Source organism: Triticum dicoccoides, chromosome 5A, assembly GCF_002162155.2.
Source record: "Triticum dicoccoides isolate Atlit2015 ecotype Zavitan chromosome 5A, WEW_v2.0, whole genome shotgun sequence".
In the NCBI taxonomy this organism is placed as follows: Eukaryota; Viridiplantae; Streptophyta; class Magnoliopsida; order Poales; family Poaceae; genus Triticum; species Triticum dicoccoides.
The window spans coordinates 419,417,145-419,435,421 of NC_041388.1; the positions used below are offsets into that span (position 1 = coordinate 419,417,145).

The 18,277-nt window shown below is 44.9% G+C and overlaps 1 pseudogene; it reads left to right on the forward strand.

The window, feature by feature from the left end:
• Positions 1 to 547: 547 nt before the first annotated feature.
• On the forward strand, positions 548 to 1,985 carry LOC119297488 (annotated as a pseudogene).
• Positions 1,986 to 18,277: the final 16,292 nt, after the last annotated feature.

Consider the following 18,277-nt stretch of genomic DNA (forward strand, 5'->3'; position numbering starts at 1 on the left):
TCCATCGTCTATGGTTGCTTTGAGATTCATGCTATGTTTTTTTTACCATTTTCAGCATTTGAGATTCATGTTACATTCGGCTTTTCTTCGCGTTCCAAAGTGTATATTAATGTCTCATCGTATATTATCGGGCATATTAAAACCGATCCAAACAAGAGCATCTTTTTTATTGGCACATAAAGAAACACGATTGATACACATTGAAATAAAGAATGAATGCGAACCAACATGTGGTTGGATGGTTAGAGGGACTGTAGTATCCCAACCCACGAGGATTCAAATCCTGGTACTCGTATTTATTCCTGGATTTATTTCATGATTTTCGGCGATGTGCATTCAGTGGGAGGAGACGTTCCCGTCGATAACGAGGCGTCTACGGTAACTTCGTAAATCTCAAAATCATATGCCGGCTCAGTCTTTCAAATGTGCTTGTAGGGGAAGGGTGTGCGTGTGCGTTCATAGGGGTGACTGTATGTGCGTGTATATGAGCGCTTGTGTCTGTACTGATGTTAACCTCGCCCACGCCACGTCCACGCCAGGCAGCGCGTTGACCTCGTCCTCCAGTCCGGGCACCAGTCGAGCACGTCACGCTGACGCTGAGCATCCCAGCCTCAATATATACCTCCGCCACCGTGCGATCCTCTACTCGTTACATTTCCTTTTCGGCCGCGCTTCCATCGACCTCCTCCTCCTCCCCGATGGCCATCAAGCGCGTCTTCCCTGACGACCACCCCCACTTCAAGGTGGACACCAGCGGCGGCGCCCCGAGGCTCGCCTTCTGCAAGAGGGCGCACTACTGGAGCTCCACCGACTACCAGACTGTGTTTTGAATTTCGGCCAAAAAAATGGATTTCGGCCGAATTTCGGCCATCTCGGCCTAGGGCGAAACCTATCTTCCGCCGAAATTGGTCAAATTTGAGAAATTTTGGTCAAATTTTAATCAAATTTCAGTCAAAATTTGGTCAAATTTCAGCCAAAATTTTTAAAAACGATCGAAATTCGGCCATCTCGGCCTAGGGCGAGAAAAATCACAAACCGAAAATCAAAACGCTGCTACCAGGAGACGCGCGTGCTCGGTGAGGGCGGCTTCGGCGGCGTCGTGGAGGCGCGCCACCTCATCAACGGCTGGACCGTCGCCGTCAAGAAGCCGCTCCCCTGCACGCACGAGGCCGCCGGCGTCGCCTGCTGCGGCTGCACCGACGCCCGTACGCTTCGCGAGGCAGCGTTCCTCGCCGCGTGCCACCGCCATCGCGCCATCGTCGAGCTCCGGGCGCTCTCGCTCGACCCCTTCGCTCGGAAGCTCTTCGTCGTGACAGAGTGCGTCGGGCCCAGCCTGCACGACGTCCTCCATCAGCACAGGCAAGGCCGGCCCTTCCCCGAGGCCGATGTGCGCTGCATCATCGAGCAGCTCCTAGGCGCCGCCAAGCACATGCACGGGCTCCGCATCATCCACCGCGACTTTAAGCCGGGGAACATCCTCGTCGGCGCACACGGCATCAGCAACGTCAAGATCTGCGACCTAGGGCTCGCGGTGTCCATGTCCGAGCCTGCGCCGTACGAGCAGCACGGCACACGCCGGTACATGGCGCCAGAGATGCTCCTTGGCAAGAACGACTACGACGCCACGGTTGACATGTGGTCCCTCGGCTGTGTCATGGCCGAGCTCCTCTCCGGGAAGCCGCTCTTCGACGGGGACGACGACGCCCAACAGCTCCTCGCCATCTTCCGCGTTCTCGACGTGCCATTGTTCACGATCTGGCCAGCCTACGAGTCATTGCCACTCGCCGGGAAGCTGGTGACACCGCCGCATGTCATTTCCCGCAACAAGCTCCGTGAGCACTTTCCCGAGGACCTCCTCTCCAAAGAAGGCTTCGAAGTCCTCAAGGGGCTCCTCTCGTGCAACATCGACAAGAGGTTGTCGGCCGGCCACCACCGCGCTCAGGCGACCATGGTTCGCCAACGCCGTTGTCGATGCTTCAGCCTGATCTCTAACTGCTGCTACAAAGAATATTTTTGGGCTTCAATTAACACAATTTTTTTTTGGTATAGTTTAGAATTGTTTGTGGCAAAATTGGAGATATATGTACTTTGATTTCATACCGAAAATTTGGATTGCATTGATCACTCGCAAACCTCTTTTTACCGGTGCAGGGATGTACCGGTGCTAAATCCACTGTTAAATTCTTGGAGATTGGTGCACACTGTCTATATGCATACTAGTATTCCTTTGTATTCTGTTGAATACTATCATGTATGAAATGTCTTGTCAACTCTTGTCAGCACTTTTTGTCAGTATGATGCATGCATGGCTCAGATATACTCTCCTTCTCTGGCTCCCATAACAAAGGTACCCATTTAAATTTCATTTGACATTTTCAACCGTTCATATCTTTTAAACCAAAATTACATATGTGAAATATTTTATATATTTGATCTCCGGGTGTCAAGACCTTTACAACAAGATCAATTTTGGATACATTTCAAATACATTTAATTTTCAACATTTCAGTTAACTTATTTCACTCTATATATTTTGGTGTGGAACTGCTTATTTCAGTGCTCGAAACTTATTTCACTCTATATATGGAACATATGAAACATGCTATTTCACTCTGTGTGAACAAATGATATTTTTTATATGAGTGAAATAGTTTTCTAATTGAAATATTATTTTTGTGAAAAATCCTTATTTATTTCTGTATATTGTGAGTGTAATATGTTTTCCGAAACTAGTGAAATGAGCGAAATCTATCTTTTGTAACGAGTAAAATCACTTTTTTGAAACAAGTGAAATATAGTACTTCAATTGACTGAATGTAATGTGTTTTCTGAAATAAGTGAAATTAGTTTCTTGAAACGAGTGAAACATAGTTGTTTGAAAATATTTTTTTTGTGATGTGTGAAATAAGTTTTTTAAACGAGTGGAATATAGTACTTAAAATGAGTGAATCTAATGTGTTCTCTGAAATGAGTGAAATAAGTTTTTTGAACTGAGTGAAATCAGTTGTTTGAAATAAATGAAATATTTTTTTGAAATAATAAAATCAATTTGTAAATGAGTGAAATCTGTATTTAAAATTAGTGAAATAATTTGTTCGGAATGAGTAAAATCTGTTTATTGAAATGAGTAAAATCGTATTTTTTGTAATGTGAAATTATTTGAAATAGTAAAAATTCAATCTAGCCAAATTGTATCCAACACCGGTCTTGTTTTAAATGTCTTATCACCCAGAATTCAAATGTACAAAAAAAATTCATTAATGGAAATTTGGTTCATAAGTTATTAACCATTCCAAATATGACCAGCAAATAAAATGCAACTATTTTGTTTGGGGGAGAGAACCCATGCGCCGTTCTTTTAATCAGTCACCCACTAAGTCACCCAGTAAGTCACATCTGCCACACATCTGACATGCACCGATGTATTTCTTTGTCTACTGTTTGTATTGCATAGTAAATTATTTTTAATTTATACACAAAAGGCTGGCGCGAATCTCAGAGAAAGCAATTGAACGGCAGATTCTCCAGCGGTAGCTCGCGGCTCCGGTAAAAAAACTTTTTCGATTGATCACTATTGTGCATGAGATTTTGTATGTTGGTCGAATATAAAGTATCTTTTGACTGAAAACTAACGCATCCGCAGTTGACCACGAGCAAGAGAATGCACCTTAGAGGGGCGTCGCATGTTGTGGAGGACCCCATGCACGTGTTGCATGTCCGGACATGCCTGGGGAGGGCCACACGCACGAAGTGCACACGTTGGAAGATTACCTTCGGGACACACGCTATAGCTTGGGGGAGGCCTACCGCAGGGACCATGACATTTTTTTCATTTTCCTTTTCCAAAGTAAACATCCAAAATCTGGGGATTCAAATTTTCATAATTTATGAAAGTTCTTGAAAGTTGAATATTCTAAAAGTTTAATTTTTTAAAAATTCAACAAGACTGAAATTCCATTTTTGTGGAAAATTTCAAAACTAAAAGATCCTACAAGTTTGTTCGGAAAATTTATAGAAGCTTACAATTTCAAAATTCAGTTTTTAAGTTGTAGACACACATTTCTGAAAGTTTGGCGAGGCATTGGACTTCATAGGAGCCCCATTTTTTTGACTTATCATGTGTGTCACAATTAGGATTGTTTGTTATACGTGTAACATGAATAACCTTGATGTGGGGTTGTCATTAATGATAATACATATTCTAGTTGCAGGGAGGCCTTACTTCACATTAGAAACCAAACTTTGTGAGCATGTGTTTTTTCAGAAACAAAGCGATTGCCCGACTTTAAATTAGTACAACCAACAGAACAACACAACACCACAACATAAATAAAAGACAATGACAAGATACAAGGGTGCTCAAGTGGAGTGACAAAGAACCCAGATAACCCAAGGAGATAACAAGAAAGGGATGAGCACCGCTCAAAGTCATCGGAGCCGTCGTGCGGGATCGGAGGACTGAAACAACAAACGGTGTAAACTCGAGAAGAAGACTATATGTCAACAAAGGTCATACCATCACCATCGCTTGGTTTTCCAACACTTGAGCGCCTTCCAGTTCCATTGTCGAAATGACCCCCCCCTGCTCCTTCACCCTGCCTCAAAGGGTGTCACATCGTTCGACGATGGGATGCTTTCACTCGAGCGTGGATGGAAACTAACACCATTACCCAATGGGAGGCATGATACGTCCATTTTGCATCATGTTTTCGTACTGTTATTTTCATTGTTTTAAAGTTATATTTCACTTTTAGATGTAATTATAATGCTTTTTCTCTCTTAAATTGCAAGTTACGTTATAAGAGGGAGATTGCTGGCAGCTGGAATTCTGGACTTGAAAAGAGCTACAACAGAGATAGCTATTCTTTGCAGCAAATGACCTAAAAACTTAAGGAGATTTATTTTGGAATATAAAATAATACTAGAAGAAAAATCTACTGTAGGGAGCCCAACAGGGACCCACAAGCTCCGGTGCCCCTAGGCACGCCATATGAGCTTGTGGGGTCCACAACAGGCCTCCGAGGCTCATCTTCTGCTGTATGAAGGAATTTGCCCTAGAAAAAATAATAAGAAGACTTTTGTGACGAAGCGCCTCAGTCTCGAGGCGAAACCTGGATAGGAGCACTTTGGCTCTCTGGTGGAACGATTTCGCTGGGGATACTTCCCTCTGGGAGGGGGAAATCAAAGCCCTCGTCATCGCCAACATTCTTCTCATCCCCATCAACATCTTCACTAGCACCACCTTATCTCCAAACCCTAGTTCATCTCTTGTATTCAATCTTTGTCTCAGATTGGTACCTATGGGTTTCTAGTAGTGTTGATTACATCTTGTAGTTGATGCTAGTTGGTTTATTTGGTGAAAGATCATATGTTCATATTGTTAATCATATATTATTCTCCACTGATCATTAACATGAATATGACTTGAGAGTAGCCCCGTTTGTTCTTGAGGACATGGGAGAAATCTTGTTATAAGCAATCATGTGAAGTTGGTTTTTGTTTAATGTTTTGATGATGTGTTATGTTGTTCTTCCTCTAGTGGTGTCGTGTGAACGTTGACTACAAAAAAATTCTCTAAGACGATTCTTCGATCAAGATTTGAAGTAGACGACCCCTTCGAGGTATCGACGTGTTTCAAAGTAGTAATCTGGCAACACTTTTACATCTAGGAAGAAGAGCTCCGAAAAACTAGAGAGAGAGAAGCTTAGAGGCTGAAAGAACATGCGGTGCCCCCATGTTTGGTTTTGGTAATTGATGATAATCTCTATGGACTAATGATTGCCTTGAGTTATATTTGAAGGATTTTTCCATAGGTTTTTCTTGAAGTCCATGTGTTGGTTTCAAGGAGTTTATGAGTTGACCAAGGTGCTATTAAGGAATTATCCAAATATTGGTCATGTGAGTGTTGAGCTTATTGCAAGCATGTCTTGAAGAAGAAGATTGTGTGATATTCATGTCTACCTTCAAGACATCATCCAAATGAAGAGAATTGGAAAGATTCAAGGTTGATCAAGATTAAGTCAAGAGTGAATCAAGTTGATCAACTCACAAAGCGTACAAGATGTACCGAGGGATCAACTGATCCCATGGTATGGTAAGCATTTTCCATTACGCTTTGTTTGCTAACCCATGGTTTTCGTGGGAGTTCTTTGTGGGGTTACGTTGCGGTGTGCAAGTTCAAGTGGAGCATCACGAAGAGATCAAATGCTTGAAGCTTGCCGTCCATTGTGATGACAATGGACTTGTGAAGATGTGCGGAAGAGTGGCTCACCCATAGTGGAGTATGGGGGAGCAATAAACTAGTCTTCATCGAGCCAATGCAATCAAGAAAGGCGGTCCAACTTGAGGGAGTCAAGATCGTCATCATCTAGCTCAAGTGGACCATGTGCAAGGCAATGGTTTGCCCTTGATAGGTGATATGTCCATTTTGCATCATGCTTTTATATCGATATTTATTGCATTATGGGCTATTATTACATATTATGTCACAATACTTATGCCTACACTCTCTTATTTTACAAGGTTTACATAAAGAGGGAGAATGTCGGCAGCTGGGATTCTAGGCTGGAAAAGGAGAAAATATTAGAGATCTATTCTGCACAGCTCCAAAAGTCCTGAAACTTCACGGAAGTTATTTTCAGAATATATAAAAAATACTGAGCGCAAGAAGTACCAGAGGGGGGACACTCACCAGCCACGAGGGTGGGGGCGCGCCCTACCCCACTGGGCGCGCCCCCTGCCTCGTGGGCCCCTGGTGGCCCTCCGATGCCCATCTTCTGCTATATGAGGTCTTTCGTCCGAGGAAAAATAATAAGCAAGCTTTCGGGACGAGACTCCGCCGCCACGAGGCAGAACCTTGGCGGAACCAATCTAGGGCTCTGGCGGAGCTGTTATGCCGGGGAAACTTCCCTCCGGGAGGGGAAAATCATCACCGTCGTCATCACCAACGCTCCTCTCATCGGGAGAGGCCCAATCTCCATCAACATCTTCACCGGCACCATCTCCTCTCAAACCCTAGTTCATCCCTTATGTCCAATTCTTGTCTATGAGTCTGGGATTGGTACCTGTAGGTTGCTAGTAGTGTTGACTACTCCTTGTAGTTGATGCTAGTTGGTTTACTTGGTGGAAGATCATATGTTCAGATCCTATATGCACATTAATACCCCTCTGATTATGAACATGAATATGCTTTGTGAGTAGTTACGTTTGTTCCTGAGGACATGGGAGAAGTCTTGCTATTAGTAGTCATGTGAATTTGGTATTCATTTGATATTTTGATGAGATGTATGTTGTCTCTCCTCTAGTGGTGTTATGTGAACGTCGACTACATGACACGTCACCATTATTTGGGCCTAGAGGAAGGCATTGTGAAGTAATAAGTAGATGATGGGTTGCTAGAGTGACAGAATCTTAAACCCTAGTTTATGCGTTGCTTCGCAAGGGGCTGATTTGGATCCATATGTTTCATGCTATGGTTAGGTTTACCTTAATACTTCTGTTGTAGTTGCGGATGCTTGCAATAGAGGTTAATCATAAGTGGGATGCTTGTCCAAGTAAGGACAGTACCCAAGCACTGGTCCACCCGCATACCAAATTATCAAAGTACCGAACGCGAATCATATGAACGTGATGAAAACTAGCTTGACGATAAATCCCTGTGTCCTCGGGAGCACTTTTTTCTATATAAGAGTTTGTCCAGGCTTGTCCTTTGCTACAAAAAGGATTGGGCCATCTTGCTGCACTTTATTTACTCTTGTTACTCGTTGCTCGTTACAAATTATCTTATCACACAACTATCTATTACCTATAATTTTAGTGCTTGCAGAGAATGCCTTGTTGAAAACCGCTTATCATTTCCTTCTGCTCCTCGTTGGGTTCGACACTCTTACTTATCGAAAGGACTGCAATAGATCCCCTATACTTGTGGGTCATCAAGACTCTCTTCTGGCGCCGTTGCCGGGGAGTGAAGCGCCTTTGGTAGGTGGAATTTGGTAAGGAAAAATTTATATAGTGTGCTGAAATTTACTGTCACTTGTTACTATGGAAAATAATCCTCTAAGGGGCTTGTTTCGGGTATCTTCACCCCGACCAGTAGAGCAAAGAGTTGCTCCTCAACCTACTCAACCTACTGAACCTACTAAAAATGAAAATGTCTACTTTGAAATTCCTTCGGGTATGATAGAAAAACTACTAGCTAATCCTTTTGCAGGAGATGGAACATTACATCCTGATGATCACCTAATATATGTGGATGAAGTTTGTGGATTATTTAAGCTTGTAGGTATGCCCGATGATGTTATCAAGAAGAAGGTCTTCCCTTTATCTTTGGAGGGAGATGCATTGACATGGTATAGTGTAACGCCCTCGATGCGGCTATAGCTCCCACGTGTCGAGGCATGACTTAGAGACATAACCACATTGAAAGCAATGTTGCAAGTTAGGCAATCATTACAACATCCCATGTAATATATAATAAAAGGGGGAGAACATAGTGTTGGAGAACGTTGCAGAAAACAAAATTTTTCCTACTCGTTTCACCAAGATCATCTAGGAGTTCATCTAGCAACGAGTGATTAGATGCATCTACATACCTTTGTAGATCGCGCACGGAAGCGTTCAAGAGAACGGTGATGATGTAGTCGTACTCGACGTGATCCAAATCACCGATGACCAGCGCCGAACGGACGGCACCTCCGCGTTCAACACACGTACGGAACAGCCACGTCTCCTCCTTCTTGATCCAGCAAGGGAGGGAGGAGAGGTTGAGGGAGATGGCACCAGCAGCAGCACGACGGCGTGGTGTTGATGGAGCTGCAGTACTCCGGCAGAGCTTCGCTAAGCACTATGGAGGTGGAGGAGGTGTTGGAGAGGGAGAAGGAGGCAACCAAAGGCCAAGGCGTTCAGGTATGAAGTCCCTCCTCTCCCCCACTATATATAGGAGGGCCAAGGGGGGGTGGCCGGCCCTAGGAGATCCAATCTCCTAGGGGGTGCGGCGGCCAAGGGGGGTTTCCCTCCCCCCCAAGGCACCTAGGAGGTGCCTTCCCCTCCTAGGACTCTTCCCCCTTCAAACCCTAGGCGCATGGGCCTATGTGGGGCTGGTGCCCTTGGCCCATTAGGCCAAGGCGCACCCCCTACAGCCCATGTGGCCCCCCCGGGACAGGTGGACCCACCCAGTGGACCCCCGGGACCCTTCCGGTGGTCCCGGTACAATACCGATAACCCCGAAACTTGTCCCGATGCCCGAAACAGGACTTCCCATATATAAATCTTTACCTCCGGACCATTCCGGAACTCCTCGTGACGTCCGGGATCTCATCCGGGACTCCGAACAACATTCGGGTTACTGCATATACATATCCCTACAACCCTAGCGTAACTGAACCTTAAGTGTGTAGACCCTACGGGTTCGGGAGACAAGCAGACATGACCGAGACGACTCTCCGATCAATAACCAACAGCGGGATCTGGATACCCATGTTGGCTCCCACATGCTCCACGATGATCTCATCGGATGAACCACGATGTCGAGGATTCTATCAACCCCGTACGCTATTCCCTTTGTCTATCGATATGTTACTTGCCCGAGATTCGATCGTCGGTATCCCAATACCTCGTTCAATCTCGTTACCGGCAAGTCACTTTACTCGTACTGTAATGCATGATCCCGTGACCAGACACTTGGTCACTCTGAGCTCATTATGATGATGCATTACCGAGTGGGCCCAGTGATACCTCTCCGTCATACGGAGTGACAAATCCCAGTCTTGATCCATGTCACCCAACAGACACTTTCGGAGATACCCGTAGTCTACCTTTATAGTCACCCAGTTACGTTGTGACGTTTGGCATACCCAAAGCACTCCTACGGTATCCGGGAGTTACACGATCTCATGGTCTAAAGAAAAGATACTTGACATTGAAAAACTCTAGCAAATGAACTATACGATCTTGTGCTATGTTTAGGATTGGGTCTTGTCCATCACATCATTCTCCTAATGATGTGATCTCGTTATCAATGACATCCAGTGTCCATAGTCAGGAAACCATGACTATCTGTTGATCAACGAGCTAGTCAACTAGAGGCTCACTAGGGACATGTTGATGTCTGTTATTCACACATGTATTACGATTTCCGGATAACACAATTATAGCATGAATAAAGACAATTATCATGAACAAGGAAATATAATAATAATGCTTTTATTATTGCCTCTAGGGCATATTTCCAACAGTCTCCCACTTGCACTAGAGTCAATAATCTAGTTACATTGTGATGAATCGAACACCCATGGAATTCTGGTGTTGGTCATGTTTTGCTCTAGGGAGAGGTTTAGTCAACGGATCTGCTACATTCAGGTCCGTATGTACTTTACAAATCTCTATGTCTCCATCTTGAACATTTTCACGAATGGAGTTGAAGCGACGCTTGATGTGCCTTGTCTTCTTGTGAAACCTGGGCTCCTTGGAAAGTGCAATAGCTCCAGTATTGTCACAGAAGAGCTTGATCGGCCCCGACGCATTGGGTATGACTCCTAGGTCGGTGATGAACTCCTTCACCCCTATTGCGTCATGTGCTGCCTCCGAGGCTGCCATGTACTCCGCTTCACATGTAGACCCCGCCACGACGCTTTGCTTGCAACTGCACCAGCTTACTGCCCCACCATTCAAAATATACACGTATCCGGTTTGTGACTTAGAGTCATCCAGATCTGTGTCGAAGCTAGCGTCGACGTAACCCTTTACGACGAGCTCTTCATCACCTCCATAAACGAGAAACATTTCCTTAGTCCTTTTCAGGTACTTCAGGATATTCTTGACCGCTGTCCAGTGTTCCTTGCCGGGATTACTTTGGTACCTTCCTACCAAACTTACGGCAAGGTTTACATCAGGTCTGGTACACAGCATGGCATACATAATAGAACCTATGGCTGAGGCATAGGGGATGACGCTCATCTCTTCTATATCTTCTGCCGTGGTCGGACATTGAGCTGAGCTCAATTTCATACCTTGTAACACAGGCAAGAACCCCTTCTTGGATTGATCCATATTGAACTTCTTCAATATCTTATCAAGGTATGTGCTTTGTGAAAGACCTATGAGGCGTCTCGATCTATCTCTATAGATTTTGATGCCTAATATATAAGCAGCTTCTCCAAGGTCCTTCATTGAAAAACTTTTATTCAAGTAGGCCTTGATGCTGTCCAAGAGTTCTATATCATTTCCCATCAACAGTATGTCATCTACATATAATATGAGAAATGCTACAGAGCTCCCACTCACTTTCTTGTAAACGCAGGCTTCTCCATAAGTCTGTGTAAACCCAAACGCTTTGATCATCTCATCAAAGAGAATGTTCCAACTCCGAGATGCTTGCACCATTCCATAAATCGAGCGTTGGAGCTTGCACACTTTGTCAGCATTCTTAGGATCGACAAAACCTTCCGGCTGTATCATATACAATTCTTCCTTAAGGAAACCATTAAGGAATGCCGTTTTGACGTCCATTTGCCATATTTCGTAACCATAGAATGCGGCAATTGCTAACATGATTCGGACGGACTTCAGCTTCGCTACCGGTGAGAAAGTCTCATCGTAGTCAACCCCTTGAACTTGTCGATAACCCTTAGCGACAAGCCGAGCTTTATAGATGGTCACATTACCATCCGCGTCTGTCTTCCTCTTAAAGATCCATTTATTTTCTATGGCTCGCCGCTCAACGGGCAAGTCAGTCAAAGTCCATACTTTGTTTTCATACATGGATCCTATCTCGGATTTCATGGCTTCTAGCCATTTGTCAGAATCCGGGCCCGCCATCGCTTCTTCATAGTTCGAAGGTTCACCGTTGTCTAACAGCATGATTTCCAAGACAGGGTTGCCGTACCACTCTGGTGCGGAACGTGTCCTTGTGGACCTTCGAATTTCAGTAGGGGCTTGATCAGAAGTATCTTGATCATTATCATTAACTTCCTCTCTAGTCGGTGTTGGCACCTCAGGAACATTTTCTTGAGTTGCGCCATTTTCCAGTTCAAGAGGTAATACTTCATCAAGCTCTACTTTCCTCCCACTTACTTCTTTCGAGAGAAACTCTTTCTCAGAAAGGACCCATTCTTGGCAACAAAGATCTTGCCTTCGGATCTGAGGTAGAAGGTGTACCCAATAGTTTCTTTTGGGTATCCTATGAAGACGCATTTTTCCGACTTGTGTTCGAGCTTTTCAGGTTGAAGTTTCTTGACATAAGCATCGCATCCCCAAACTTTTAGAAACGACAGCTTAGATTTCTTCCCAAACCATAATTCATACGGTGTCGTCTCAACGGATTTCGACGGAGCCCTATTTAAAGTGAATGCGGCAGTCTCTAAAGCATAGCCCCAAAAGGAAAGCGGTAAATCGGTAAGAGACATCATAGATCGCACCATATCTAACAGAGTGCGATTACGACGTTCGGACACACCATTACGCTGAGGTGTTCCAGGCGGCGTGAGTTGTGAAACTATTCCACATTTTCTTAAGTACGTGCCAAACTCGTGACTCAAGTATTCTCCTCCACGATCTGATCGTAGAAACTTGATTTTCCTGTCACGTTGATTTTCAACCTCACTCTGAAATTCCTTGAACTTTTCAAAGGTTTCAGACTTGTGTTTCATTAAGTAGATATACCCATACCTACTTAAATCATCAGTGAGGGTGAGAACATAACGATAGCCACCGCGAGCCTCAACACTCATCGGACCGCACACATCAGTATGTATGATTTCCAATAAGTCGGTTGCTCGCTCCATTGTTCCTGAGAACGGAGTCTTGGTCATTTTACCCATAAGGCATGGTTCGCACGTGTCAAATGATTCATAATCAAGAGACTCTAAAAGTCCATCAGCATGGAGCTTCTTCATGCGTTTGACACCTATGTGACCAAGGCGGCAGTGCCACAAGTATGTGGGACTATCATTATCAACCTTACTTCTTTTCGTACTCACATTATGAACATGTGTAGCATCACGTTCGAGATTCATAAAGAATAAACCATTCACCATAGGAGCATGACCATAAAACATATCTCTCATAAAAATGGAACAACCATTATTCTCAGATTTAAAAGAGTAGCCATCTCGAATTAAACGAGATCCCGATACAATGTTCATGCTCAAAGCTGGCACTAAATAACAATTATTAAGGTTTAAAACTAATCCCGAAGGGAGATGCAGAGGCAGCGTGCCGACGGCGATCACATTGACCTTGGAACCATTCCCGACGCGCATCGTCACCTCGTCCTTTGCCAGTTTCCGCTTATTCCGCAGCCCCTGCTTTGAGTTACAAATGTGAGCAACTGCACCGGTATCAAATACCCAGGAGCCACTACGGGCACTAGTAAGGTACACATCAATTACATGTATATCACATATACCTTTTGTTTTGCCGGCCTTCTTATCCGCTAAGTATTTAGGGCAGTTCCGCTTCCAGTGACCGCTTCCCTTGCAATAAAAGCACTCAGTCTCGGACTTGGGTCCATTCTTTGGCTTCTTCCCGGCAGCTTGCTTGCCGGGCGCGGCAACCTCCTTGCCGTCCTTCTTGAAGTTCTTTTTACCCTTGCCTTTCTTGAACTTAGTGGTTTTATTGACCATCAACACTTGATGTTCCTTCCTGACTTCTACCTCTGCTGATTTCAGCATAGCAAATACTTCAGGAATGGTCTTTTCCATCCCCTGCATATTGAAGTTCATCACAAAGCTCTTGTAGCTTGGTGGAAGCGACTGGAGGATTCTGTCAATGACCGCATCATCCGGGAGATTAACTCCCAGCTGAGTCAAGCGGTTATGCAACCCAGACATAGTGAGTATGTGCTCACTGACAGAACTGTTTTCCTCCATCTTACAGCTGAAGAATTTGTCGGAGACTTCATATCTCTCGACCCGGGCATGAGCTTGGAAAACCATTTTCAGCTCTTCGAACATCTCATATGCTCCATGTCTCTCAAAACGCTTTTGGAGCCCCGGCTCTAGGCTGTAAAGCATGCCGCACTGAACGAGGGAGTAGTCATCGAACCGTGCCTGCCAAGCGTTCATAACATCTTGTTCTGCAGGGAGAACGGGTGCGTCACCAAGCGGTGCTTGTAGGACATAATCTTTCTTGGCAGCTATGAGGATGATCCTCAGGTTCCGGACCCAGTCCGTATAGTTGCTGCCATCGTCTTTCAGCTTAGTTTTCTCTAGGAACGCGTTGAAGTTGAGGACTACGTTGGCCATTTGATCTACAAGACATATTGCAAAGATTTTAGACTAAGTTCATGATAATTAAGTTCAACTAATCAAATTATTAGTGAACTCCCACTTAGATTAGACATCCCTCTAGTCATCTAAGTATTACATGATCCGAGTTAAACTAGACCGTGTCTGATCATCACGTGAGACGGACTAGTCAACATCGGTGAACATCTTCATGTTGATCGTATCTTCTATACGACTCATGTTCGACCTTTCGGTCTTCTGTGTTCCGAGGCCATGTCTGTACATGCTAGGCTCGTCAAGTCAACCTAAGTGTTTGCATGTGTAAATCTGTCTTACACCCGTTGTATGTGAATGTCTGAATAAAACACCCGATCATCACGTGGTGTTTTGAAACAGCGAACTGTCGCAACGGTGCACAGTTAGGGGGAACACTTCTTGAAATTAGTGTGAGGGATCACCTTATTTACTACCGTCGTTCTAAGTAAACAAGATGCAAAACATGATAAACATCACATGCAATCAAATAATAAACGTGACATGATATGGCCAATATCACATAGCTCCTTTGATCTCCATCTTGGGGCTCCATGATCATCTTGTCACCGGCTTGACACCATGATCCCCATCATCATGATCTCCATCATCGTGTCTCCATGAAGTTGCTCACCAACTATTACTTCTACTACTATGGTGTCACGCCCTCGATGCGGCTATAGCTCCCACGTGTCGAGGCACGACTTAGAGGCATAACCGCATTGAAAGCAATGTCGCAAGTCACGCAATCATTACAACATCCCATGTAATATATAATAAAAGGGGGAGATAACATAGTTGGCTTACACTCGCCACGTCACATCAAAGTACATAAATAACATCCATCAAACAAACACTCATGGCCCGACTACGGCGCCAAAATAGAAAAGACCCCCAACATGCGACAAGGTCCTGAATCGATAACCCCAACTAGGCACCACTACTGATCATCCGGAAAAGACACGTAGTATCGCTGAGAGTCCTCGTCGAACTCCCACTTGAGCTCGTAATCGTCAACTGGAGCAGAAACACCTGGACCTGCATCTGGAGTTGTAGTATCTGTGAGCCACAGGGACTCAGCAATCTCACACCCACGCGATCAAGACTATTTAAGCTCATAGGAATGGATAAGGCAAAAATATGTGGAGCTGCAGCAAGCGACTAGCATATGTGGTGGCTAACTTATACGCAAAAGAGAGCGAGAAGAGAAGGCGAAGCACGAGCGAGAAGCTAAAGGAACATCCTGCGCAAGCATAACTCCAACACCGTGTCCACTTCCCGGACTCCGCCGCGAAGGGGCCATCACGGTAACACACACGGTTGATTCATTTTAATTAAGTTTAGTTCAAGTAATCTACAACCGGACATTAACAAATTCCCATCTGCCCATAACCGCGGGCACGGCTTTCGAAAGTTCAATCCCTGCAGGGGGGTCCCAACTTAGCCCATGACAAGCTCTCACGGTCAACGAAGGAATAGACCTCCACCCGAGACACACCGATCAGACTCGGCAACCCGGTACAACAAGACAATTCGACAGGTTAAAACAAGACCAGCAACACCGCCCGAATGTGCCGACAAATCCCGATAGGAGCTGCACATATCTCTTTCTCAGGGCACACTCAGATGAGCGCTCCATACAACTAAAACCAAACCTCGAGTTTCCCCGAGGGGGCGCTGCACAGGACTCTAGTTTGGACCAACGCTCAAAGGAGCACTGGCCCGGGGGGGTTAAAATAAGATGACCTTCGGGCTCCGGAAACCCAAGGGAAAAAGAGGCTAGGTGGCAAATGGTAAAAAACCAATGTTGGGCATTGCTGGAAAAGCTTTAATCAAGGCGAACTATCAAGGGGTTCCCATTATAACCCAACCGCGTAAGGGACGCAACAATCCGGGAACATAACACCGATATGACGAAAACTAGGGCGGCAAGAGTGGAACAAAACACTAGGCGAGAGGCCGAGCCTTCCACCCTTTACCAAGTATATAGATGCATTAAGACAACATAGCAATATAATGATATCCCAACAAGAAAATAAATGTTCCAACAAGGAACGGCTCCAATCTTCACCTGCAACTAACAACGCTATAAGAAGGGCTGAGCAAAGCGGTAACATAGCCAATCAACGGTTTGCTAGGACAATGGTGGGTTAGAGGATCAACATGGCAATTGGGAGGCTGACAAGCAAAAGGTAGGCATCGTAGCAGTGGCAAAGCAAAAGAGCGAGCAAACTAGCATAGCAAAGATAGTAGTGATTTCGAGGGTATGATCATCTTGCCTGCACAGTTGTCAGAGTTGACTGGATCCTCGCAAGCAAACTCAACGGGCTCCTCGGTAGCGAACTCGTCTCCCGGCTCTACCCACAAGACAAACAAGCAACAAGGATACAATCAACCACGGGCAAGACCAAGCAATTTGATGAAATGACGATATGCTATGCGGGATGCGATGCGGGATGCAAAATGCAAGATATGACAGTAAATGCATGAACCTGGCATCAACTTGGAAAACCAAGTGTGCCACTGGATAGAGGGGATGAAATCGCTTGAAAACGATATAAAGATCATAGGAATCGGAGCTACGGTTTGGAAATGGCGAGCGTTTTAAGATACGACACCGGTCTGCGATTTACAGCAAGTAGGCATCTAAATGCAACGAAATGAACATGCTACAGCCACCAAACATGGAAACAAAATACATGGAAGTGATATACACAAGATGGTTGACAAAACACTAGCACTGAGCCATAGGCAAAATCATCCATTAAGAGGTTCAAACAAGCATGGTTAAAACGCAAATGCAAAACAGATTCCAGACTTAGTGAAATTAACACTAGTCTGAAATTTCAGATCACGATGCTCTCTTTGGAGCAGCAAAACAACATGATAGAAAATCTGAACATGACAAGTAAGAACATGGCATGGAGCTACTCAACAAGCTTAACAAAACACCCAAAGTGACCTGGGGCCAAAAGGGTTCACAAAATACTCTACCGAGCTCACGAACATAGCTCGAACACAATCAGTTTTTAGACTTAGTGAAAACTGAGACACGCTGAAATATAACTCACGAAGGCATGTAAACGAGCTCGATGCACTCACTACGGTGCAAGTCATGGCAAGGAAAGCATATAACCAGCAATAAGGCACAATGTGCTAGCTACACATGGCAAGAACAAAGGCATAGCATGCATGGAACACTAACGGTAGCATCGGCAAAATCGCAAACAAGTTGACGATCTGCCCAGATTAACAACGAAGCAAAAGTTGAGCTCGATTGAGTCAACCTAAAGCACTCCACATATGCAAACAAAGACATGGATGGATAGAGCATAATATAAATACCAAAACTCCCTTACTGATCATCCTCAAAAGAGGCACGGATCACTAGGAAACAAGCTGGACATCTAGCATCATGAACTAAAATATCCCAGACTTAGTGAAAATCACTAAGTCCCTGAAATCTGCAATCTCAGGTACCTCTCTTCGCAAGCTTGCACAAGACAACACACACATCCTAAAAATACATGGGTGGCACCTCTGGAAAGAAGAAAAAATGCTTAACAATTAATCCCAAAGGGGCACAGGCATATCATGCACGAATTAAACATGGCAAAAATGACAAAAGTGCATGATGAACTAACGGATCTGCAATTTAACTCATGAAGCCTCCTTCTAACAGCATTTTGGGCATCAAGATGACCTCAAATGCAAATGATGCAATGGAATTAAATGATGTACATGTCGAGACGAAGATTTTGATATATCATACGCCCAAAACGGAGCTATGGTTGCAAAGTTACGGGACCTCGAACAGAGCAACTTGGATCAAAATTTCCAGGACTTAGCAAAAAAAATCGGGGGTTAGGGTTTACTGTTCACGCGACCGGATCCAGATCGGGATCGCGGCGCGGAAGCCGAGGCGGCGCCGGCGGTGGAGCTCAAGCTCGCCGGAGCTGCGGGGTGCGCCGGCGGTGGAGGAGGTCGCCGGGGGGCGGCGCCTGCGAGGAGGCAGCGGAGGG